General features: G+C 40.3%; 1 protein-coding gene across 4 annotated transcripts in view; it reads left to right on the top strand.

Annotated features, from left to right (window-relative positions):
• The first annotated feature begins 552 nt into the window (after positions 1 to 552).
• The window catches only part of FUT8 (fucosyltransferase 8), a 192,789-nt gene continuing 176,899 nt past the window's right edge, over positions 553 to 16,442 (top strand). For 3 of the 4 annotated variants that reach the window (XM_080396789.1, XM_080396787.1, XM_080396788.1), the window contains exon 1: positions 553 to 2,014. The gene's annotated coding sequence lies outside the window, so the exon portion shown is untranslated. The remainder of the gene's footprint in view (positions 2,015 to 16,442) is intronic. The other variant, XM_080396782.1, reaches the window with a different exon arrangement.

Here is a 16,442-nt window from a genome sequence, read left to right as displayed (position 1 = left end):
ACCGCAGGAGGTATGTCAGGGAGGCAGCAGCTCAAAACTCCAATTCTCTATTCAGTGGCAGTGAAAGCTTTGAGTTTTCCTGGTGGGGCATCCTGGAGATGTCATTTCCTCTTCTGTGCTTTTCAAAGCCTTGAAACACTTCCATCTTTGTCTGTGGTGGACAAACAAACACAGGAGAACAGCAGAATTTGAACAGTTTGCAGGAATATACTGTTCTGCAACTTACTGTCATAGCTGTACAAGGGCAGCAAAGTGCACAAGAGACCAGAGGTATGTGTATATTGGAGCAAAAGAATGCCACGGTGCACCTGAGAGCTTTCAGATCAGTAAAGGGACTTTTTGTGTCTGTGCACTTAATGTATTGAAGGTGCAGGCTAAATATGGCTCATGAGCAGTTTCCTGTCTCTGAGACAGGGAAGCATGCTGTGACATTTCTTGTCTTGTATCTACACTGTAGATACCTGAAAACCCAAAGACGTCCAAGGCTTTCTAGCTGCAGTCTTTTTTGGCACCAACTTAATTCTAAATGGCACAGTCTTGAAATCATTGAGAATTATTTTTATAGGTTTAACAGAAATGAGAATCATTATCTCTGGACCTGAGTTTGGACAGAGACTTCTGATTCTGGACTCAGCTGTGGCCTAGTTTGGATCCACAAGCTCATAGTTTTCTAACTATGTTTTGCTAGTAAATTTATGTTTCTTTGTGAGTGTAAGGAAGACTACTTAGCTAGTGCTTGATAGTTTTGTTCCCCATGTTGTCAGCTTATCTTTCCTCCACCTCTGAAATTGCCCCATCTATTTGATTCCCAGGATTTAATTTGTAAGACTCCCTATTCTTCTGAACAGACAGGTCATTTCTGTAGCCAAACTCACTGTTGTTAGAAGACCTTTTCAGAGCTCATTTCCAGTTCTGTTACGATGAATTTATGGTGCAGGTTTACTTTACGTTTTATTTCCAATTCCAAGCCCTAACTGATCTCACACAAACCCTTTAGATGCCTAGTTATATGCAAAGCACCTCTGTTTGCGTGCTGATACAAAGGTATGCAATATCACTTAGATTATTCTTAGGGTTCTTATTAATGGAAGGGATCCTCCATTCCTTTGCAGCATTCACTGTCCACAGCTTAGTCTGTGACTCCTCTGCAATGAATGCCTGTCATATGGAGGTGAAATGACCTCTAGCAATTTGACATTTGTTTCCTGTAAGCTTAAACCCTGATTATTCAAAAAGCCCTTGCATTCTTTCCACCCGCATCAAATACTCCTCTCACGTCAGATGAGTTCATTTATTTCCATTAAAGATGAAAGCCCCAGCTTTATGAGGATGTGGTTCAACAAACCCTTTTACTAGCATTTTTTTATCCAATGGGTTTGATATAAATGCATGTTCTACAATAGGTACTATCCCCTTTCCTTTTCCTCCACCTTAGTTGCAACTTACCAAAATGGTACAGATCAACCTTTTGCTGTACTTTTTTTTTCCTCTTTACTTCCTACTCACATAGAAATATGGGGCCATTTAATTTTTTATGCATATATTTATGGACACATTTACTTTCTTAATTAAGCTATTATTTTATTTTAAGAGGATGCCATCACTATAAAAATCATACTAAAATGCTAAAGTTACCAGCTAGTACTGAAAGAATGAAAATGATTTACTTATTATTAGCGGTGTTTGGTTTTTCACTCATCTCAGGATATGCATGCTGAAAATAGACTAGTAAGTTTCACTTCTGCTTAAGACTTCACTTTTTCATACTTTTACATTAGAACAAGGCCGCTTTGAATAGGCTGCAAACACAGCAGAAAACAGTATTTGCCTTAGATTCTCTATGGAATTACAGAGTAAGAGCCAGTTCCAAAAGACTGTTCTGTGTATTTTGGGTTTCACAGAACCAAAGACTTGGTGTTCTACCAGAACACTGAGTTTTAAATTATCATCCAAAAGGTGCATCAAGCTGCTTGTTGATATTTTATTTCATTGTACCAGAGGAAAGAAAACAAAGGTAAAGTGAAATAGATTTTAATATTTTCTGACTTCTTATATGTGCCTGAGTTGTAAGATGTCTATCTGAGAAGTTCCATCCTTTGGATGCTGCTGAGTACAAGTTTGTACTTCATTCAGAATAATCTACGCCTCAATCTGGGTTGGTATTAATTATATCTTCAATTTGGCTTATGAATGCTAAACCTTGGGTAGCAACTTGGCTGTGTAGTAGGGGCTTATCCAGCCAAGTAAACCCAAATGGCAATAACACCTGCGAGTTTTGGGCTATTACAAATGGCTCATTAAATCTCTGTTAGTGTTGAAATGCATTTCTGATCGTAAGAAAAAGATAGGACATAGGCTGTTGTTGCAGATATAGATTTATCTAAAACTGTCAGGGTCTGCCTGGAGCAGCATCTCTTCTCTGATGTCTGTTGGCTGCTCTCTGCATGCTGCGAGGGAAAACTAACAGACCTGCAGGTAAGAGGGGGTGATTACTCCTGAAATCTTTTCCTCTGATTTGTTAGTTTAGCACAATGTCTCGCTTTCTTCCCTGCCTATCCTGCAGCTGGCCTTGTCTTTGTAACAGTTGGTTCCCACCACAAGGACAGCACCACAAAACTATTTTGGATCATCTTCATTTAATGATAGTCACTCTGCCCATGGAATCCAAGGAGCCAAAGTAGCTTTAGAAGCTCTTGCATAGTAAAGCAGCAACTAAACCCCCTGGTGCTAAAAAATTTTTGCTTGTGAGTATAAAAATAACAATCCCTTTGCAAAACTGATTTTGAAACAGATCTGTCTGTGCAAGGACAGTCTTTAATCTCAGCAAGAGCAACAATCTCACATGGCATGTAAACCAGTGATGGAAGTGCTGAAACACTTTTTTTTTTTTTGGTTTTTTTTTTTTTCTGGAAAGATTATGTATTTGCCCTTCTGTATAGGCTACTGGAAGGGTAAACTTCACTTATCTGATCCTCTGATCCATCTTATGAGCTATATGTTCACAAGCACATATAATAAATTAATTCTTCACATCTTTGCACAGAATGGAGACATCACATGCCATATTAGGAGCTTTGTTGATAAGGAAGACAGATGGAAGATTTATTTAACACATGAGAAAACAGTACATGCAAAGGATCTGCCCCTGTCCAGGTATACTTTCAGCAAAGGCATCTTCTGGAAATACAGATCTGAATATTCTTAAGAACAGTCAGTTGTATATTCCCTGAGATCTCTTTTGCTGTGGAAGAACTATTTCAAGTTTGAAAAGGAATTGGTAAGAACTGGTTCCAATTTGGTTGTTTGAAGTGTACCTACCAAGCCTGCAAGAGTTCCAGATTTGCTCTGGAAGAAACTTCTGTTTACCACCAGCTAAAGTTGTAGATATGATGCTGAAGCTACAGGGACATGACTTTCCCATAGAATATAAATAAGGGAGGAAATATGGATTTCTTGAGTAGGATGATAAACAGATCAATACTACATGAAAGAGATATTGATACGTATGAAATTTATGTAGTGAAGCAAGCTCCTTTTATAATTTCAAAATTAACAGAATTTCACATTGGAACTTAAATATATTTTATTTAGCATAAACTGAAATTTTACAAGGATGGTCAGAAGAAAGCAGAGATTTAGAGCACAAACTGGTATGATGTCAGCACTTCAAGGAAGAAATTATTAAGGCAGGCATTTTACTAAAAGAGGAGTGAGTGATTATCCTAGTAGCACAGACAAGAAGTAACTGCTGACTTATAAACTAGCCATCTAGGAAAAAAAAATGTAATCAAATGAGAAGTAGTATTTCATTCCACTTGAAAGGAGCATTCAGATAAGATACAGGGCAATTTAATATGATACATGTAATTGCTTCTGAAGAGAATAAACAAAGAACTGATCTATATTAATGAATACCTGCAAAAATCATAGCAAAATCTGGAGAAGGGGTCTTACTTTGAGAATGATAGAGGAATGTATTTATGGCTAATTGAATTATATTCTAAAGTCATTAAGCTGTGAGAACTGTTGAATGCTGATTTCTGAGATAAAACCAGAATTTGTAAGGCAGGAAAATTGGAAGGTTCTGAGAACTGACAGGGAGCACCAGCTCTCAGCCAGAATTTCAGACATCCAGTAAGATCTGCCGGTTCCAGCACAGCCTTTTCTTGTCAATGTGTCCTCAGAATAATAAGAAAGCTGAGAGAAACATCACTAAAAGAAAACTAAGCATGACAATACAAAATTCAGATTTACTGCTTTGTTGATCTGCAAGATGAATATGGATTTTATTTTGCAAGATATCTCCAAATATTAGGTGTGCACTTAGACATGGAGGAAAAAGAATACACAAAAAATCTTATCTGGCAGATACACCAAATCTTTTAGTCAAACACAGAATTAGAACAAGTTTTTCCAAGAGCTACAGAATAAGTAGAATAAGTCTGATTTCTTATGGTTCGGTATACTTTGTACAACTTCCTCCCCCCAGCAATAGCCCTAGCCATCCCCAAGATCTATGTCTGGTCCAGAGACTGGCTGGCTTTGAGCCATTTGCTAACAAACAGAATGTGTAATGGTTCAGTTCTTCCTGCCTCTCCCTTGGGTTTCTCCTGCCTACCACAAGACATGTAGAAATGTAATTAACCTTGATACTTCCACCATTCTTTTAAATTTATACACCAAATCTGAGTCCCAACTTATATAATACTTTGTGGGAGATGGATTAAAGACAAACAAACAGCTTAGGGAAGGAGTTGAAAAAAATCTTGGATCATCATAAATATTGTAACATCAGCTGTTGTTCCTGTTGTTAATTGAGAACGTCAAGGATTATTAGGTACATGGGGAATAACAATTGATTCCTCAGATTCCTGACTGCAGGAAAAAAACCAGCACCTACTTTGCAAATTCCTGAGATTCTTGGAACAGATTGTAGCAACAGCAGTGAAAATACTTAGTATATAACTGCATAAGTATATGAAAAGCTATAATAAGTGCCAATGGTTTGTGTTTGTCTTTTCACATTCTTGCCAAAGATCAGTTTTCCCTCCAAGGACATTACTGAAAAAAGCTGACTGTGAATGTTAAGGCCCTACAGCTACTGCTTGGAGGAACAGGCAGAGTAGGAAAGAAAGAATTTAACATACTCAGTTGATGCCTTGGCTGTTACTCCTACAGAAATGTAAGGAATTTTGTAGTGGGATGCATGCATCATCCTATCACCCTTTCATAATATTGCTTGACTGACTAAGAACTTGTTCCAATAGGTAGATTTTATGTTGCTTACCTTTCAGTTATACTGAGGACTGTTAGGACTTACATGAATTTTCTGGATGTCAAATACCTTGTTAATAAATTACTTTTCACTGGAGAAGTCTTTTCTATTACTCCTGAATTCCCTAAAAAGAAAAAGATTCAGGATTTACCAGATGAGTCACCAGTGAAAAAAAAAGGACATTCATGACTGGTTAGCATTACACAATGGAAAGCAATCTGCATTTAAAACTTCAGCCATTAGGAGCTTGTATTAATGAAGGGCCCTGATACCCAAGTTGATAAAGGACTGGTCCCAGGCAGATTTTGTAGAGGTGATATATGTACTTTTAAATGTCTTGCCATATATCACAGAGCTAAGCCTTGTATTTCAAGAGCTGGAATTTGACATTGCAATTGTACAGGTGTTAGTAAATCATTGCCTGTCATCTTCAGAGAGAAGTAAAGATGACAGCCACCACGGGATGGGTAGCAGTCTACTTTATGTTATATACAGTGAATGCAAACTGAATTGAAAACTGATTAAATGGTGCAGGGGGTACTTTTCATTCTCTCCTTTTACAAAGCATGGTAGATCTGTAGAAGAAATACAATGAGATGTTCAAATCTATAATATTAGCAATTAATGCAGGGTACCCATGTACTCTGTGTAACAAAGCTAGAAAGCCATTTGGAGCATCCTGAGTTTTCATAGCAGGATACCAGGGCGACATGACAACTGGGGGAGAGACTCCTCTTGGAAATGAAGGCCATTGTGTTGCTCAGAGCCTGAAAATGGGATTCCCCCCGCTGTGGGAAATATCTGCATAGTTACCCTCCCCTCCCCTCCCCCTCAATAATAAATCTCAAATAGTGGTAAAGAGTTGCTATTGTGTTTTTTGTGCAACAGAAAGTTCTGAAAAGTCTCCACACACAAACACTGAAACATTCTGGTGTGGCTTGGCCTGACAGTGAAATACATCTTTGTGGAGTTTCATGTGTCCTTGAGGCATGAAGTTGCAGAAGAGGACAAGAGATCATCTTCAGCAAACATCACCTTCCTACTCTTGTGATCACTTCAGTGCAAAACCCTTAGGAAGCCAAATCAGGGAAGCCAGCCCTTCAGGTTAACATAAAGGTGTGAGATGCCACAGGTGCCATGCCAGCTAAGGCAGATGCAGGAAAGACCCAACAGGGAACATTTTCACTGGAACAGTGCAATCCGGGACTTGCTGGTGAGGGATGAGGGTGGCAGGGTGCTACTGTCAGAAGAGCACAGCAGCTAATGTGGTGTCAGCCCCTGCCATCTGAGACCGAGCTGTGCCTATCTCTGTGGCACTGCCTCGTAGTGGGCCTTTCATATTCCTGCCAGCTTCCAAATTCATTGAGCTTAGGTGGTGCTGTCCCCATGCCTGCTCGGCTCACTTGGCACAGCTGTTCATGATGTGCTGCCAACCCTAGAGCATTTTTGCCTCTCTTCTCCCCATCAGCTGCTTCGGTGTAGGTGGGGTGCCCGGTGTGCCCTGTCCCACTCACTTGCCACCACTGTGGCGGGGCTTCACCCTCCTCAGGCCTGGCTGTAGGCAGAGGGAGGGGGCATAGGCCCTCTTCTCTCGGTCACGCAGCAGTGTGAGGGAAGGAAGAGACAAGGATGAAGAGGCCGTGAGAGGGAGGGAAAAGCCAACTCCTTTTTACCAGAGCAGAGAGAGGGAAGCGCTCCCCTGAGCAACAGGGCAGTTCCGGCTCCCCTTCCCTCATGGCTCAGGTGGAAGTGCTCCTGCACCCCACGGGCCCCAGAACAGGGAGGCAGGGCAGGCCTGGAGCAGACGAAATTCCTGCAGAAATGGTAGGACCACTGTCTAGTTTGTGGGGAGATCTGGAAAAGCATATGTTTGCACTCTGTGCCCCTTCCCTCAGGGGGCAGGGGTGGCCGGAGGGAAGAGGCCATCTCCTGGACCCTCTGTCCAGCCCCTCTGCCTCGCTGAGCCTCCTGACCCCTTTGCTTCCCAACAGATCTGAAATCACCCTTTTCCTTTGCAAAGATCACAGAGAAAGACAGGGATAGAGATAATCAAAACCACAGATGAGGTTTCATTGAAACAAGACGTGCCTCGCCTCCCTCCTGGTTTTCTGAGTGGCTTGCAGATTACTTCTGGGCTCTAGGATTTTCACTTCACAGATTCTAAGGACGTGTCTTTTCATTGCCAACCCTGCAACAGTGTGACCAGAATAGTGCCACTGCTCCTGCTGCCCTTGCATCAGGCCAGCAGTGTCTGACTGAAGCAGGTCACCCTTTCCCGACTACTGCTGAGTGAGCTGGGCCAGGCTTAAATGAGCTCTGTTGATATGGTGTGGCAGGCACCTTTCCCCAGCTATAAGGAAAATAGGAGTATATGTTAAGAGACACTACAGCAGTGGGCGATAATAATTTCTGCTAAGAAAAAACCACTTAGAATGGCCAAAAGTGGGTAGATATTTTGAAATGGACTTGGTTAGGCTATTGCAAATCTGTGAATAAAACCCGGGCCTAGCAAAAGAGTAGTTTCAAATAATGTGAGATCAGGAGAGGTAGCTGCTTCTTACTGAATGAGTCTCTATAAAAAAAGTAATTGTCATCTGTTTTCTGCTGCTTTCCTACAGAGAGGAAAAGATGGCAGTGTTATGGTACAAAGCAAAAAATGTTTCTCGACCAAGCTGAAGGTTTGATTGCAAGCTTTGTGCAGCTGATTGGCACAGACAAGCAAAAACATGCTTAGTGCTGCAGTGGCAAAACCCATGCAATTGATGATTTATGATCCAGATTCAGCCTCTCAGCACAATTTACTTAACTTGCAACCTCATCCCAAATATTTCCTTCCTGAGGACCCCTTGGATACGGCCATGTGCCGCACCTTATGCTACAGAGAGTTGTACCCATTTGGGAAAAACACAAGGACGTGGATGTGAATATTGGTCATGTGAATGGGGTATGTCTGGACTGCTTTCAGTGTGCTGGAGATGTTTATGCTGTGGGAAGACTGGCTTTTAGCCAACAGTGGGAGAGCTTTATATCGATTTCCATTGGTAGAGGCTAGTATTTTCACTATCTGTTTTAGCAAAAAGCCCTGATACTGTTAAGGCATCTTGTGTCTGGATATATAGTGTGAGTCTACATTTGTCTTTGGGTTTCAGCTGTCCTGTCAGCTCAGCTGCAGACAACTAATTAGTTATTTGTGGGGGAGAAGGAAAAATCAAAGGTGACTGGACAAGCTGGTGGCTAAAATAGTCCCTTCTGTGCTGCTGGCTGTAAAACCTGGTGTGTCTCAACTATCACACTGCTTGGGCACAAGATGTGCCTCCAAAGAACAGGAACAAGTAGATTATGACCTCATTTGAGCCTCAGATGGTGGACATTCATGTCTTACACATATGACAATTTAGTCCAGTTTTTAGAATTATCTCAAAAAATGCAGTCTTTGAGTCACTGCGGAGTGAATTGCTTTCTTGCCTCTGAAGCTAGTTATGTCAAATGACAGGTGAGGTTCTCTGTGGGAGGGCAAACTTAGACTCCCGTAGTTCCTGCTGTGCCTAGAAGTCTGCAATTGCAATTATTTTATTCCTGTGTTGTTGATGTCAATAAGGGTGCTCTGTATGAGCACAGGAAGACTTTATTTGCCTTTACTGCTGTAGATACAAATAAGCACTGATCTGGGGCTGCTGTCACCCACACTAAGCTGCCTGCAGGCCTGCAGGAACAGGGAATTACTGTAATAATATCTTCTCTCACCTTGGCCACATTCTGCCTCCCAACCTAGCTCAAGGAAGCTGTTGAAGGTTTAGCAGGCCAGGCTTACACTGGTTGTGGAGACTTGTTATGCAGAAAGCATTTTTGTGGGTTCCTTTTCCACCCATCATTGTGGTCCCACCAAAGATGAGCTGCAGCTGTCAGCAGGTCCCAAAGCTGTAAGAGTAACACTTTCCACCCTTTCTAAGTCTCAGCATGAGAAAGTTTAGAGAAGCAGCGTGGTCTCTTAGACACCATGATATCTAAGAGACATGGATTAATTTTCTGACATTGTTTTCACTTAGGGCAAATTTTGTCTGTGAGATTTTGATTCTATTCCATGTGTCAAAGACTTTTTTTTAATAACGCTTGCAGAGCTGGCACCAGCATAATGGAATGTCTAACTGAAAAGGATCTGTATTTCTCTTCTGCTTTATGTATTTTTAAGGCCTATATGATTCTTGCCTGTTGTGTACAAAGAGACCCCTCTATGCTCAGCTGAAGTAAGACACAAGCACACATGTACCTCGTCATGCCTGCTTGGGAGTAGGTGGTTCATCTTCCTCTGCTGTGCACTGCCGCACCACCTGCCTGCTGGCCCTCAGGGTGGCTCTTGGGGCTGTGGAGCCTTTGGCCCTGGTGCTGGGTGGCCAAGGAGGTAGCACATACAGTGAAAACAAAGCTTGTAGCACCCTATTGACACAGCAATTTAGTGCACTGGAGATATAGGGCATAATTTTACAATATTTAATTTCCATTAGGTGAGTGTGGCAATAGGAGTGTGATCATTGTTCTTTGCCTGACTAATTATCATCTCCATGTGTCAGCAGCCTGTCTTTTATCCATTCTGACAAAAAATAGAACCATTATTTCCAGAACTTTATCAAATGTATTTCTTAAGGGTGAATAACTTGCTGTCATTCACCCTTCTGATACTTGCCTGTTCCATGATTAAAAAAAAAATAATCCAGACTTTTATGCTAGAAAATAATATGTTGTGCAAATCAGAGATCACCTGGACTGACACATATTGCTTGGGAAATTTCTGTTGGAGTTTTCCATGTACGTATCAGGCATTTTGGCTTCCCATTACAGTATTGCCTCCCTTGTATCAGTCTCTTGTCCTCACTTTTTCAAGGTAAAGGACACAAAAGACACTAAAGCTAAGCAGTCTAGAAGATATTAGAGGGTAGAACACTATAGAAATTCTGGCCAAGTAATTGTAAAAAATCTCAATGTATTTTACTGAAAATCTGCATCAAATTCATATTCTTTGTCCTTGCCTTCGAGGCTGTAAACAACTCTGCCCACACATCTTTCTGCCTACAAGTCCACATGTTGTTTTTGCCAATCTTGTCTCTCAGCTGCTCCTTTTGTGTCTCTCCCACACAGGATTTTGTGCCGGGATTCCTCCACACCCTAGGGCTTCCAACATCTGTGATATAGATGTGTGTGTATATATATATATAAAAATATATAAAACATATATTTATGTATTATCATATGCATGTATCAAATATGATCTCCCTTTCAATTGTTCCTTAAAATTGACATCTTTCTCCAAAGGGGAAGGGTCCACTACTCCCTTCACTTACTTTGTGATACATAAATTTATTCCTGAATGAGAACTTTGCATGTCTGCTTTGTAACTCTGGAGAAAGGTTTGCATTTATTTTTTCTAAACCATCAAATATGCTTAAAGTGACATGTATATGATAAGGCATAATAACAGATGCAAGTGAGTTGCTCACAGTCCCTGAACTTGGAAGGACAACTACAAGTAGCCTGAAGCTAAAACTCAAACAGTTTAGTCTACCAGTCAGGGGAAGTCCTTACAGATGTTTCAAAGCTGTATGTAACATTTTGGTAGCACAGAGAACATGCTGGCAATTGCTCCAGGAGGAATTTATAGAATAAGAAATGTGTGGTATAGAGTAAGAATCTGTGGAATGCTTTGCCAGTGACATGCTGATGATGTCAATCCTGATGGGGTATACTGGCAGGGGGACTACCAAGAGGTTATCTATATGATATAGACATTTCCCCACATATATCTCTAGTATGAAGCTGGAAGAACTGCTGGCTGCTCATTAGGTTGTTTTTGTTTGTTTGTTTTTTTGTTTGTTTTTTTTGTGTGGAAGCAAAGTGATCTGGGGTTTCCCACTGCAAGAACATTCAATTATACAATTCTACCTGAATGCTTTCACCTGATGCTAAAAGTACTGCACAAACTGACCAAGAGATTATTACTAAAAAGGACTTCCTCTCACTGATCTTTTCCTCTTCCAGTTTGGTAACACTTCAAATATAATTATCCTTACTGTTTGGCCTATACAATCATTTGTCTTTATAACTTGAAAAAAACCCATTGCTTTTTCATTTATCTGAGCCTCCTAAAGTAGTGAGAAAAATGACAGTAAAGCCAGAAGTTAGACAAGGAGACTGAGAACCAGTGAAATAGCTTGAAGTGCATCTGCTTTTGCAACATGAAGAATCAGGATGACAGTCTCCCTTTAAGGGCATTGAGAAATATTCCAAACACTTTGTGTTAGAGAGGATATTGTGGTTTGGGCTTTTGCAGAACTGTAATTGCTTTTATTTTTTGTGAAATGAAAACCATGTGAAAATTTGGAGCTGAGCTCCTTGGCATCAGTGCCCTCAATTTTTTTGGTAGACTATTTTAAAATTACAGCTTGGGTTTTGTCCCTTTAATTTATTTTTTTACCCTGTCATCATGCTTTACTACAATTTCATGAGATCTGTGCATATTTAATCTTTGTTTTTATGTCAATTTTCCATGAAAAATAATTTTAGAGTTGCAAAGCTAAGCATCCAGAATTAGAAAAAAATAAGATTAAATCAATAAATTATTTTTCCAGAATATGTCTCCTTCTGCTTTCCCTATTTATTTTCAAGATCTCTTGATTTTAAATTATATGCAAAGTATGCTTTGACTCCATGGGGAAAGATGTGCATCCCTGTGGAGCTGCAGTGAGTCATTGTCAAGAAAAACTGTGCATAGGTCTCCCAAAAACTTGACATCTATTTTTGTATAGAGTAGAGAAATTAGAATGAACTGAAAATGTTACTGTGAGAAAGTACATCATGAAAGTTGTGTTGCTCTTTTTGGGAAGTTAGAGGAAATTCTGGGGTGGATAAAATGATCCTTTGCAGTGTTTGCAGAGGACATTATGCAGCAGTGCATGCTGTGTTTGTGGCACAGGGTGGTTTCTGTAGTGATGCTGCAGCTTGGCCCAGTCCAGTCATGATGGTGCACATTGCAGTAGCTGTGTTAGGTAGCAAGGCAACGACTCGGTTTTGTACCTGTTGGTTCTTAGCCCCTTGCATTCAAATGTGATGTTTCATGTTACACTGTGACTTAAGAACAATTTCACTTCAAGAAGCTGTCACGTGCCAAAATGCAGTTAAGGTAGGAAATGTAAAGGACGGCTATCTAACAGCAGCAAGGCTGCTGAACTGGCATATTGGAAAGGTTGGTTCCCTTGCACGTGCCAAAAAGGAGAACAGATAACCCTTCAAAGTACTAAACAGTATTATTAATGATCTGAAAGGACTTACATTTCCTGAAGACCCAGGCAATGGAGACAAGGAAACCCACAACCCACCTGATCAGAGCCATCAGGCATATCAGTTTCTGTAGGGATAGTCAGAAAAGATTGAAATATAACTTCTTCCTGGAGGTTTCAACTATCTTTTAATGAATAAATTTTTCTCCAGCTGGTGGGTGGAAACAGGCTAGTGGAGCTGAGCTTCAGTACTCTCACCAAGAGGTTCCCACAATTTGAAAAGCTGATAACTTAGGAGCTGATACTAATGCACATATTTCACTGTGGTGCAAAGCAGAAAGCAGTCTGCCAAAGGATATGTGGCTTGTCGTACTGGTCTGAAAGCAGTAAAGGAAAGATACACAGGTTCTTGTAAGAACATTTGTTTTCTTTTTGTCTTGGTCCTTGAGTTGACCAGTGATTGCCTGGAAGGCTCAATATTTCAGTGACATTTCTGTAGCTAATCAAATATCTCTTCAGGGCCTGCCTTTGGGGAAAGCATAAACATTGGCTCATAAAGTTACTTTGTATACCTCATAGATAATGCTTTCTTGCCGGTATTTGAAATGTTAGACTGGGGGGTGGCATATGGAGTGAGCCCCTTCAGAGTGGCATGAAGTCTGTCCATCCAAAAACTGCAACAGCCAGCGGTGGTAACTGCGACTATGACCACTGCTGGTGTTAAATCTGACATTAAAGACTTTATATTTTGATACAGATGGATAACCCACATGATGCTACTACTTTACTATGTGTTTACAGACAGTAGTGCCCTGTGCTTCTGTTTTCCAGCTGTGCAATAGGGTTGTTTTGTACATTATCAGCTTGTTGTGAACTGTAATTCATTCTTTGTGTGAAGAACTTTGAGAATCTCTTGGAATAACTGAAGAAATGCCAGGTATTAGAAACACTTAACGTGAATTATTTTATCACATCATTGCACTGCCAATTTGGTCATTACCTTGTAGTCTATGCTTAATGCTTTTGAGAGCAAGGTATAATATCCCTGTTAAACAGGAATGGAGAACGGTGTGAGATCTGAATGCTTTTCTTGCTCAAAATATGTCTGGAAATTATTCAGTTAGTCAATGAATGGTATTGTCAGCTTGCCTTTATGCTAACATACCTTAAATCATTCATTTTTGGTACTCCTTCCTCTCCTTCATCAGGTTTTTCTATAATCAACACTGTCTTAATTGTATTTCTTGCTTCTTACTTGAAATGCCAGTCCTTTTGCCTACTCATTTCTGACCCCGAGGTAAAGGGGAGGCGTCTCAGCTATGAAGCCAGGATCCTCCTATGTAGTGGGTTTGCTGACTTCGTCAGAAAGCCTGGACTTTTGTAACTTATGATCTGTGGTTATGCAGTGAGTTCAAGCTAGCACAGGCCCATGCTTGTCATGGAGAGTGGTAGCCCTCCCATCTTCCATGCTTCTGGAAGTGTTTCTCTGACTCCCTTGATAAGTCACTAGCATTTGTGTGGTCACATAATCTAAATCAGGAAAGTAATCTAGTTTGTCCTTTCCCTCTCCACCCTTTTCCACTCACCCCTCTCTCTTCTCTTCTGTCTCCTTTTCCTCTTCCTTTTTTTTTTTTTTTCCTTGTTGTGATTTTCTTTGTCCCTTTTTCTGCCAGACCAGGTACCTGATCTAGTTCACCATGTACCTGTGTGGGCTCATATACCAAGACAAGGGACATACCAAGACCCCCACACATGGCAGGACCATCTCATTCAGCACTGGCATGCATTTAGGTTACATTAATGTGACTGTGTAATCACAGAGAGAATTGTTATAGGACTAATGCTTTTCCAACCCTGACCTCTTTAGAAGAAGCAGAAAGCTGTAGAAGATGCTGTCACTGGTGATAGGAGTCAAGACGTACTTGCTTTTGAAACCAGGGAGAAGTCTAACACTTGGGGTACTAATCCCCAAATGTTTCAGTGGATTTTTACAAAAGGAATTTATCAACCCTACTTCACTTTGTCTTGTTCCCCAATCATAACATTTACACTCTGAAATTGGAAACAAATACTTGAAATTCTACATAATGCTTAAACAACTAATTGACCTGACACTCTGGACTTCCCATGTGCTTTGCCAAGCTATGCTTTTGAATAATTTACCAAAAGAATGGAAATAAACCATAAAATATTAATCAGGCTTTCTACAGGACATAAGTTGAAGGGTTTTGTTTAAGTTGCAAGTGTGTTAATTTCTCAGACAATCAGTATAACTCTTTCAACATGACTAAACCTGGTTTGCAAGTCTGCCATCTTTCATCTGAAAGGGGCTTTTTGCTGGAATAGTATGTTACGGCATTCCAGCCTTAATGTTGCTCCTGCTCCACCGGCATGGAGCTTGCTGTGTCTGAATATATTGTTGAGTCTAATAAAGTAAATATGAGAACATAAAACCAGCCATACCAGGGTAGTCCAATAGTCCAGATAGGTCAATATCCTGTCTTTAACAGTGGTCACAAATAAGTGCTATTTCAGCAAATGACAAGTTCTGTGATCTTGGAGACAGTAGGTGGCTGGACGACATAAATGGCTTACAGTGATAAATGTAAAAAATTATTTTCTCTATTTAGAGAACTACTTTTGGTAGAGGAGCTTGGCATGTTTTAATGTGTTTTCCTATCAGGGAAAAAACTGTTTTAATTGTCATCCCAAATGAACTGATCATTGAAAATCTGTGCAATTGCTAGTTTACTGGAATGTCCCCCTTCAATTCTTGAATGCGTATGTATCTCCCATTTTATATATAGAGAGTAGTCAACTTCTGTGGTTTGAAATAGCGGCTGGATGCTAAGAACATTTTTTTTTGAGAAATCAGTGAATATTGACTGTTGGGAAAAAGCGCCTTGCAATCCCAACCTCTGAGTAGTCTGCTTTTGTCCAAAAGTATTAAAGATAGATCCTTTTTATGAATTTACTTTTTGTGTGAATTCCCAGGAACAACTACTGTGAGAGGAATGCTTGTGTTTAGTTAAGTCTGACCAACCTTTTGTTTTTCACTTGTCTTGTGAAATATTGAGAAGGGCACCTGTTTATTCTCTTTCTCAGATAGATAACATCTTATGGGTGGCAGTCATCATAACCTCAAAAATCACTACTCTGTTTAGGAGGCTGAATCAACAACCCTTAGTAGGCATCTCCTAAGACTTTTAAAATTGAATTAATGTAAAGAATGTTGAAAGTATTTCTGATTTTATTTAGTCGGTTTATTATTCATGTCCTTTACCTATGTTTGCTTTCACCTTTCATTTTTAGATGGTCAGATACATTGTCCGCGTTCTGTTCTCTGCCCACTCTTTCTCAGACCCCATAGGAGCAGAGCTACAGTAGCAACACTATACTGATTCTGAGCTTAAAACTTACAACCAATAAAAATTTTCACACACGTAGCCTGAAAGCTCAGATTCTCCATCGGTATGTGTAGGGGGACATCAGGAAAGGTGGTGAGAGTTTGAAGTCCCAGTATTCTGTGGATGATACCCCATTCTAGGCTGCCTAATATTAGCTGAAGCTATCATGATCTCATAGCTTTCAGTTGCCCTGAAGAGTTGAGCAGCTGGCTCTGGCTGAAGTTAGATAAAAAAGTAATGAAGCTATGGAGAAGAAGTGCTCAGACAGAAATGCTCTTCCCCAATAACAATCACTCCCATTGAATGCAAGCCTTAGGGTCCTCTTAGCCTGTACTGCACAATCAATAGCTGTGGAGGTGAAAAATGTTAATTATCATCTGTGGCTGGCAAGGAGATTGTGCTGAATCCTATTAATGTAAAACTGGCCAGTGTGACTGATGGAGTTCTAAGATACAGACTGGAACTATTGTAAGTATTAATATATAGGAGCAA

This window comes from Falco punctatus (assembly GCF_963210335.1).
Source record: "Falco punctatus genome assembly, chromosome: 7".
NCBI lineage: Eukaryota > Metazoa > Chordata > Aves > Falconiformes > Falconidae > Falco > Falco punctatus.
Note: the sequence above shows the minus strand (reverse complement) of the source record. Positions and strands in the feature narration are given on the sequence as shown.